The following is a 9,700-nucleotide window of genomic DNA, read 5'->3' as shown; positions in this document are numbered from 1 at the left end:
GACCACTGATAATCTCCCTCGATCTGGGGCTCCACGCAAGATCTCACCCCGTGGGGTCAAAATGATCACAAGAACGGTGAGCAAAAATACCAGAACCACACGGGGGGACCTAGTGAATGACCTGCAGAGAGCTGGGATCAAAGTAACAAAGCCTACCATCAGTAACACACTACGCCGCCAGGAACTCAAATCCTGCAGTGCCAGACGTGTCCCCCTGCTTAAGCCAGTACATGTCCAGGCCCGTCTGAAGTTTGCTAGAGTGCATTTGGATGATCCAGAAGAGGATTGGGAGAATGTCATATGGTCAGATGAAACCAAAATATAACTTTTTGGTAAAAACTCAACTCGTCGTGTTTGGAGGACAAAGAATGCTGAGTTGCATCCAAAGAACACCATACCTACTGTGAAGCATGGGGGTGGAAACATCATGTTTTGGGGCTGTTTTTCTGCAAAGGGACCAGGACGACTGATCCGTGTAAAGGAAAGAATGAATGGGGCCATGTATCGTGAGATTTTGAGTGAAAACCTCCTTCCATCAGCAAGGGCATTGAAGATGAAAAGTGGCTGGGTCTTTCAGCATGACAATGATCCCAAACACACCGCCCGGGCAACGAAGGAGTGGCTTCGTAAGAAGCATTTCAAGGTCCTGGAGTGGCCTAGCCAGTCTCCAGATCTCAACCCCATAGAAAATCTTTGGAGGGAGTTGAAAGTCCGTGTTGCCCAGCGACAGCCCCAAAACATCACTGCTCTAGAGGAGATCTGCATGGAGGAATGGGCCAAAATACCAGCAACAGTGTGTGAAAACGTTTGACATGTGTCATTGCCAACAAAGGGTATATAACAAAGTATTGAGAAACTTTTGTTATTGACCAAATACTTATTTTTCACCATAATTTGCAAATAAATTCATTAAAAATCCTACAATGTGATTTTCTGGATTTTTTTTCCTCATTTTGTCTGTCATAGTTGACGTGTACCTATGATGAAAATTACAGGCCTCTCTCATCTTTTTAATTGGGAGAACTTGCACAATTGGTGGCTGACTAAATACTTTTTCCCCCCACCTAAGTACCCACACACATTTACACAGACAAATTGTGAATGTGCTGAAATAAAATGTTCACTCACAATGTGAGAAAAATAGATTCATGATAGACTTTTTTAAGGCGTTTTCATCCCGCTTACCATAAACATTGCACTTGACAAATGTTTTTTTAACATTGGAAAACAACTCCGGAGATGAATCAGAGAACTTGTGATAACTGAACTCAACTCTCAGCATGGATGCTTCTCGCTATGTTACAAAATCAAAGAGTTATTCTGGAAGACTTCCCTGAATTCAACAGTACCTCCAGGGAGAATAAACACATTTTCTGATGGTGCTATTCCTTAGTTGTATGCAAGAGGCAGTGCATTTCCTGGATCAGTCAGGCCAGACTGGCATTATTAATTCAGCACAACACATCCTTTATCGCTCTCTCATCTTCATCTTATCTGTGAATGAGGGGAAGGGAGAGAGAGGGAAATTGTTGGGTGGTTTTGTCGAGACCTCTGTGTGGGAAAACAATGTAAACGTCAACTGAACTCTGTGGAGATTAATCAAATCAAATCAAATCAAATTTTATTGGTCACATGCGCCGAATACAACAGGTGCAGACATTACAGTGAAATGCTTACCTGAGGCTTGTTGTGTATTTCTGTTAGTTCTTTAACATGTGTAGAACATAATATTACTTTATGAAAATACTGGACATGGACCATGTGTTAAAGGGGAGAGAAAGGATTGACATGGACATTTTAGTAATACTGAAAATAGTATTGCAGCATATAAATAGTCTTCTAGCTGACTGAGAGAACGCTGTAATGCCACTGCACAGAACTACATGGGGTGAGTCTGGGATGAGAGGATTATCAATTCACAATAGTTTAATTGCATTCTGCTGCACACACAATGAGGGAAAATGAATGTTCCACTAGAAAATAAATAAATAAGCGAATTAGCTGGTTCTGGAGGTGTACGTTCATAATTAAACTGCTCAGGTGTAAATAGGCCGCACATATGTTTACACAAACAACAAATGCTGTTCACTCATCAGAGCCCAGGTGATATTATAGCCAGTGTTGTGTTGTACACTAATGAGCATTCTGCTGAAAAAACTCGATGTGTTATTTACTGACAAAACTGCGTGAATTATTTACTAGGGGCATGTATATGCAAATCAAAATCAGTGAGTACATTAGAGCTTTACTACACAGTCCAAAGACTTTGCTTCCCTTAAAGACCCTGGGGTCCTATGGATGTGTCTGGTCTGAGACTTATATAGCTATCTAGCCAAGATAGGTGATACATAACAAATGAACTGAAGTAGAGCCACTCAGCGATCATACAGACCATTAGTCTGGCTGACACCAAACTCAAAGTCTTCCTGACTTCAGAGTCTGGCAGGACTCCTTGATGCTGTAACCACGATGCGTTGATAATGAAGGGCAGTGATTTTGTATTGATTGGTTCTCTGTCTTTCTCACTCAAACACCCACATGGACAGCCACACTCAGGCCCAGAGCGCCGCCCCCTTCCAATACAACTGTAGGATTTCAAAATCCAAAGGAGAGGTCTCAACCCCACAGGAAATATAAAGGTTTGAGAGAACCAATCAAAGCTCACACCAATTTCTGCACGAATATGGCACCAACAAACAGACTCATGTCAGCTCTCCCTTGCTGTGTACCACGTCAGCCAGGCTAGCAGACCATGGCTTGCCAGCTAAAATATGCAGACTGTTAATGGTCATTGTTGACGATGAGACATTTTGGAATTGGATACACCTTCATTGTCAGAAATTTGACAGAAAAAAATAAACCACCCTGTGTGGCCTCATCTCTACATGCAGCAGTGGCTCTAAACAAAGGAACGTCACTGTTCCTAACAGTCCCCCAGCAGCCACCTGATAGGGCCTTTTGTACAGTAAGTGCACCTGATGTGTGACTTTTGACGGTCAGACAGACAGGCTGCCATATTTAAAGCACGTGGTTTTGGAGGACTTAAGGAGGATTGTGTGGTGAAAACAATGAGACAGCTGGCCAGACACAGAGGGTTTTCTACAATAATGTATTTGAGCAGCTGGGAGTACCAGGGGTCTGCCTCTTCTGTTTTCAATAGCCACTAGATGACAGAGTCACTTTGTGGGCCGTAAGTAAGCTAATTAGTCTCCTTTTCCGAAGTGGACTACAGGCTCCTAAGAAATTGTGTTATGCGACTGAAAGAGGGAACCCAAATGGCCCCCATGTAACCTGAGCCTTGTAGTGTTGACAGGTTTGTTCGTGTGTGGGTATCTTAATCAGAGAAAGAGAAAATATGGGGATTCAGTTTCGGTGAAGTGTTTGCTATTGTTCTTACGTCTTTGATTTTCATCAGAAAACCTGAGGTTTGTGGCTCCTCCAGCAGAGGGCATTAGTGAAGCACCAGTGTGAGAATATTTAGGAGTGTCTCACTCTCTTGAAATCTCAATGTACACTTAGTGTTCAAAACATTAGGTGCACCTTTCTAATACTGAGTTGCACCCCTTTTGCCCACAGAACAGCCTCAATTCGTCGGCCATGGAATCTACAAGGTGTCGAAAGCTGGCCCATGTTGACGCCAATGCTTCCCACAGTTGTGTCAAATTGGCTGGATGTCTTTGGGTGGTGGACCATTCTTGATACCTACGGAAACTGTTGAGCGTGAAAAACCCAGTAGCGTTGCAGTTCTTGGCATACTCAAACCAGTGCGCCTGGCACCTACTATCCCGTTCAAAGGCACTTAAATATTTTGTCTTGCCCATTCACCCTCTGAATGGCACACGTACACAATCCATGTCTCAATTGTCTCAAGGCTTAAAAATCCATCTTTAACCTGTCTCCTCCCCTTCATCTACACTGATTGAAGTGGATTTAACAAGTGACATCAATGAGGGATAATTGCTTTCACCTGGATTCACCTGGTCAGTCTGTCATGGAAAGAGCTCAGTGCCATTCAATGTATCCTTCTCAGCGTTGTGTCCACCGTTGCTTTTGTAAGATCTTCCTGACAGTGGAGATTACTATGTTGATGTCGTTAACTTAACCACATTACCAGCATTGCATTAGAACAGACTAAAATGACTAAACAAATTGTTTCTTAAACTTGATAGCTATGTATCTTTGCATTAATAATATGTGCATTCAATCATCATAAAATATAACACAATGATTGTCATTTTCATTGAGGCAGGCTATAAAATGGGTGGCAGGTAGCCTAGCAGTTAAGAATGTTGGGCAAGTAACCAAAAGGTTCCCTGATCCGACTAAGAGAAAAATCTGCCGATGTGCCCTTGAGCAAGGCACTCAACCCTAATTGCTCCTGTAAGTCGCTCTGGATAAGAGTGTCTGCTAAATGATATGAATGCTATTATATTCAAAAAGCAAGAGCAGACCGCTGAAGAAAATTAAGAGCCTTTTTTTTTTCTTTACCTTGGGCTGAAAATAAATATTTCCTACTTGTCTCAGTCCAGACTTCAATCAGAAAGACGGCAAGCGAATGGCTGTTTCAAACTGTAGCGCCTACGATTGCAAATCGAGCCAACGCCCAAGTCCCCAGCATTTGGCGACCCTCTCTTTGACCGACCCCTCCCGTCCTGATCAGATGCAAACTTGCCGACGCCACAGTGTCGCATTCTGGGGATAGCAGCGCAGTGGGACGCTGTGATGTGCCACCTGGCCTGGCCCTGCAGGCCCGGGAACTCTCCCTGATCTCCCCACAAAACTCATTTGGAGCCACGTCAGGCTGAGTCTCCGAGGGCCACTTGCAAGCATCCCCCCCCCCCCGTGATGAGGACAGACCAGAGAGAGATTGCCGACACCTATTGGAAAAGCTTATCTAACCTCCTCTTAGCTGCCCAACAGCCTGGCCCCAGACCAACTACAGATATAGGATCTTAATTTGATCACCCTGTTTCAGGAGAACAATGTAAAACTTGTAGTGTATTTGAGGTTTAAAAAGGCTTCTAAAGTTTGTAATTTCCACTTTGTAAGGTTTTCCCTTACAAAAAATGTATCAACCCCTATAAAAATGTCCATTACGTATAATCCACATAATAATTCACGTTTCTTGTTGATGCAGAATTATTTTCCTGCTTTAGCAAACTGGCTCAAATTAAGATCCTGCAGCTGTACATAGCTGCACATCAAAGATTGTCCATGTGATGCTGAGCCAACAGGTCCCTAGCTCTCAGCCCTGGCATGAGCACACACAGCCGCTATAACACAGTACATAGTGTCTGTCTGAGACATATGGGTTTAATGGGAGATCGATCGGGAGACGGAGAGGGGATTTCATCAAAAGGAAAGTTCATTCTCTGGTTCCATTAGCCATTTGAATTATAGTATAATAATGTTGTTTGATTGATAAATAAGTACATTTAAATCCTACATTACATACTGAAGCTAGTGTAACAGACATCACACTGCTTGCTCAGTGAGTGCCGCTTCCTCCTGATTTGGCTCACACCGAGGATCGAACCCAGGACCACTTCCTCGCTAGCACACGTGACCGCCCTCCCGAAACATCTTACCAGTCTAGCTATTGGGCGGCGCAAGACGGGACACTTCAGGCTGAGTGAGTTTCGCACATCCCCATGTGCTACATTCATACCCAAAACTTACTCCACAGCGACCCCAGAGTTGAGCTGAGTGCAACTGCAGATCCGGGTCAAGGAACCATTTGTAACAGATGACATGTTGCTTGCTTAGCGAGTACTGCTTTCTCCTGATTCGGCTATCACAGAGGCTTAAACCCAGGACCTCTGCCTTGCTAGCACACGTGAACACCCTCCCCAAGTGTTTTACCAGTCACGCCAGGTGAAAAGCTAGCTATTCAGTGGGACAAGTGGGTACACTTCAGGCTGAAGAGTGAGTTTCACAAATCCCCATGTGCTACACTAGTATGCAAATTAGTCAATTAAAGGACCTGTAATATATTAATGTTCTATTACCACTCTATAACTTCTTACTGCTCTATCACAGCGTAATTGATAACTTATTACTCATTCATCATTACTCTAATGTACTATACATGATTTTGTCTTAGCATTCACAGTCTTAGCTAGCTTTATGAGTGTGCTGTGTGCAACTGAAAGTGAGACAGGTGTCTGGGTTGTTTTGCATGGTGGATCATCTCTTCCTAGACACTCTATATGCCCAGACACAGCATTCTCTCCTGGAGAACACGTGTTCCTGGACCTCACATGTAGTCTGCACCATCCTCGTCTCGGAACTCCTCAGCAAAATGATAATATTTGTCCGGAGAGCTGAGAGGAGATGCTAGCGGCCTCTCACACTTGGTCCAATTCGCTGGAAAGACACTCTCTCCACCTGTCGCAGGTCAGAGGGCAATGCTTTAAGGTCAGAGGTTGTTTCCACAAAACTGGGTTGGTTATCTTGCTGTAACAGTGTAGAATGTTTCAATCAACAGGCAAGCCCTATAAGTGAAGTGAGAATGGAGCAAACCACATGTATAGATGAGGGATCTAACTAGTGGCAGAGCTATCACAATAGATCTACGTATATAAAAATTTCGAGTATATAAGAGTACAATTATTCAAATGTATTGGACTACTCTTGTTGAGCTAATGATAATAATAATGTCAGCGTTACACTAAACGTTTCCTCTAAGAATAGACTAATTATAATCCTTTGTTCTGAGGCTTTGATTGATTGGTTTAGAAGTATGTATGAAGGAAAATGGCTGTGTAAAGTGTAAAGGCCATAGTCCACACCACCCCTCCTGTTGCCCAATCCCCTGCTCGGCTCAAGTGACAGTCCTGGATGGGACAATGTGAATTGGCAGCACACAAAAAAGATTAAGAGGGCCACATTAAACCTCACTAAAAGCAAAAACAACTGCCGTGTGGTGTGGACACCCTTCTCCTTAAGTGCCCTGTTGAATCCCGGGCCTGCCATCATCGGACCATATAACGACCAGATAACTGGGCCGTCACGTAACACATCCCCAAATACCATGGACTTGTAGGGCTCTTTTCTAACGGTGCCGCTTTTAGCCTTCGTTTGACTCTGGGGGTGCACCTCGGAGGATTCGTAGGCATGCCTGAGGTCTAATTAGCTTGAAAAACAATAGCTCCCTGATCGCCATTCCATTGTGCTCCCCGGCATTGTCGGCCAGATCCTGTTACAAACTCACGATAAACAAGGGGCTAAATTAGATGTGCAGTTGTTTCCATTGTCCCGGGTTTCTGATACCCAAGCCCCCTGTGTCCCTGCTACACAACGCGATGGAGGGTGAGCTTGAAAGAGTCACAAGTCCCTGATGGGGGGTAAGTGTTTGGTAACTGACAGTACAAGAGAGCTGATACAGTGAGGTCGCCTTCTCCTGGCATGGCCCAAGGTAATTAAGACATACAGTAGAGTCCAAGATAGCGATGGGCGGGTTTGGAATATTAATGTTGCTTTGATGGATGGAGTCAAAAGTGATTTGTTGAGGGTGAGCGTGGTGCTGTTATGAGCCAGCTGGTCCAGGGGCAGAGAGCTGGACTGAGGGTAGGAGGAAGCTCTCAGCCTCTCTTTGCTGATGGAGAGCGATTGATTAATGGCCCCCCAATTAGAGCAGCATTAAAAGCCACATTTCCAAAGCACAATTGAGGGTCACGTAACATGTGTGGGGCATTTTGTGTGTATTCCCTTGCCACTAGACAAAGGGGGCAGCTAATTTTCCATGGAATCCACACTTCGCAATTGTCCACCACATTAACTGCCCAGTATTTGGAGAGGTGATCTTAATGTGTCAGCTTTGGAAAGGATGATGGACATTTCTAAATATAAAGGCATCAGTAAAACTGTCAAATGCCTTTAGAATACGTAACATAACTCAGTATGCTTTGATTGAGGAAAATAATGTAGCTCAAAGACTTTGGTTACTTATTTAATTTTTTACGATTTGTCTTTAACATTGTTCCATGAACTCTGCCTTATCCTCACCTGAATTGCAAATATTCATAAAGTACTGTTATTCTTGTCATACGTGGCTCATGAATGTTTTCCATTGTTTTCCGTCCAACACAACCAAACCTTTTATTTTCCTGAATTATGTATTGTCTTGTGGTTTGAAGTACTTACATATGCCTTTTGGTTGGAATAATAACACCTTGTGCTATTTTTGGCAGTATCCCACATAACCAAGGGAATAAAAACATTAGCATAATATGGCTCTTCATCTTTTCCTTGTGTGAAAATATTAATAAAACCATAGGCCTTCCAGGTTGTGACTTGCAACGGTCTGCCCGGCCTTTTTACTGCCTCTAAAACACTTTCAAACACAAACAGTGGTATTCGTCATCCCTGCTCTACTCTACATGCCATTGGGCCGCATCAGTATTACCCAACGTGTTTCAGCACTGGCACATTCTGTCCCTGATCGTGTACGACGGGCTCTGTTGAAATACCGCTCCCAGGGTCCCTGGCCAGTAGATCCATTTGGACGTGCTCCAGTTGTAAATTTCACAGGTCCACCACCTTATATGACCCTTCAATACACGTTGGTGCTTTTTTTTAATGAATTCGCAACACCGTTTTGGTTCTTAGTTAGCTACCACCCTTGCAATCTACATTATGGATGTAATAGGTGATTCATTGCATCCCAGAGGACTGCAAGAAGCCATAGGATGTTTCCTTGTTACTCCAAAGCACTGCCTGTTATGGTCTTGTAATGGGAGGCTGTGGCTGAGACATCTCCTTGCCCTGGCAGATTTGTGCAGCTGAGGTCAGCCTGGTCAGCCTCAGAATCTATTAAATGTAGCACCCATATCCCTGGATATGGGGTTAGTGAGGTCACTGTCTGTCTTGTCTGTCTGTCTGCCCAGACAGACACACCAGAGCCCACCCTCTGAGTGATGTCACCATTGTAGTAGTAGGCTACTACAGCTCAGCTCTCTTAATGAGACTGGTCAAAATTGCCAGTTCCAAACTGTTTAATTGATCCAAGACGCTTGATGCACTTTTCAGTACATAATAGTTCAATTAAAAGTTCACTTAAAGTTGCAACTTTTTATCTGGCCTTAAGCACATTACAAAAAAGTATTCTAAGATATTCTTATAGTATGACAGAGTGTAATTGATAATGCCCCAGAGGTTTCCTGCTATCTAAGCTCCATAAGTGTCTTAAGATGAGACAGGGTCAAGGCTAGGGACAACTGGAAGGTGCTTGTTACATGTCGGAGGCTCGTGCCGCAGGGACCACTGAGCCATGACTGGCATCCTGCTACAGTGTGCCACTCTCAGCCAGAACTCCTGAGGGTCCCCCCCCCCCCTGTCTCGTCCATCACCACCGCCATATTATGTCTAGTGCCCCCCCACTCAGAGCTCAGGGGGCCTGATCGTATAGAAACCAAAAATCAACAAATCAACAAAACAAAAGGGAAGGTGGACAAAGAGGCAGGGCAGAGCCTGACTGTCTCTGCATCTGTCTAGATATGTCACTGTTGGCCCTGGAGTGAATCCATACCATAGACAGACACTGCCACCTACCCACCCCCAGTACCCCAGTACCCCAGTACCCTGCTGAAGCTCTGTCAACCCTGGCGACAGTGCTGGATGATCCTCCCCACTAGTGACTGCTCTGGTTCAGGGTCAGGCTAGCCATATAAAATACATTGCCAGGTTCTCATTATTGCCA

The sequence above is a fragment of the Coregonus lavaretus genome (genome assembly GCF_964263955.1).
Source record: "Coregonus lavaretus genome assembly, chromosome: 30".
In the NCBI taxonomy this organism is placed as follows: Eukaryota; Metazoa; Chordata; class Actinopteri; order Salmoniformes; family Salmonidae; genus Coregonus; species Coregonus lavaretus.
This window is presented reverse-complemented; position numbering follows the sequence as displayed.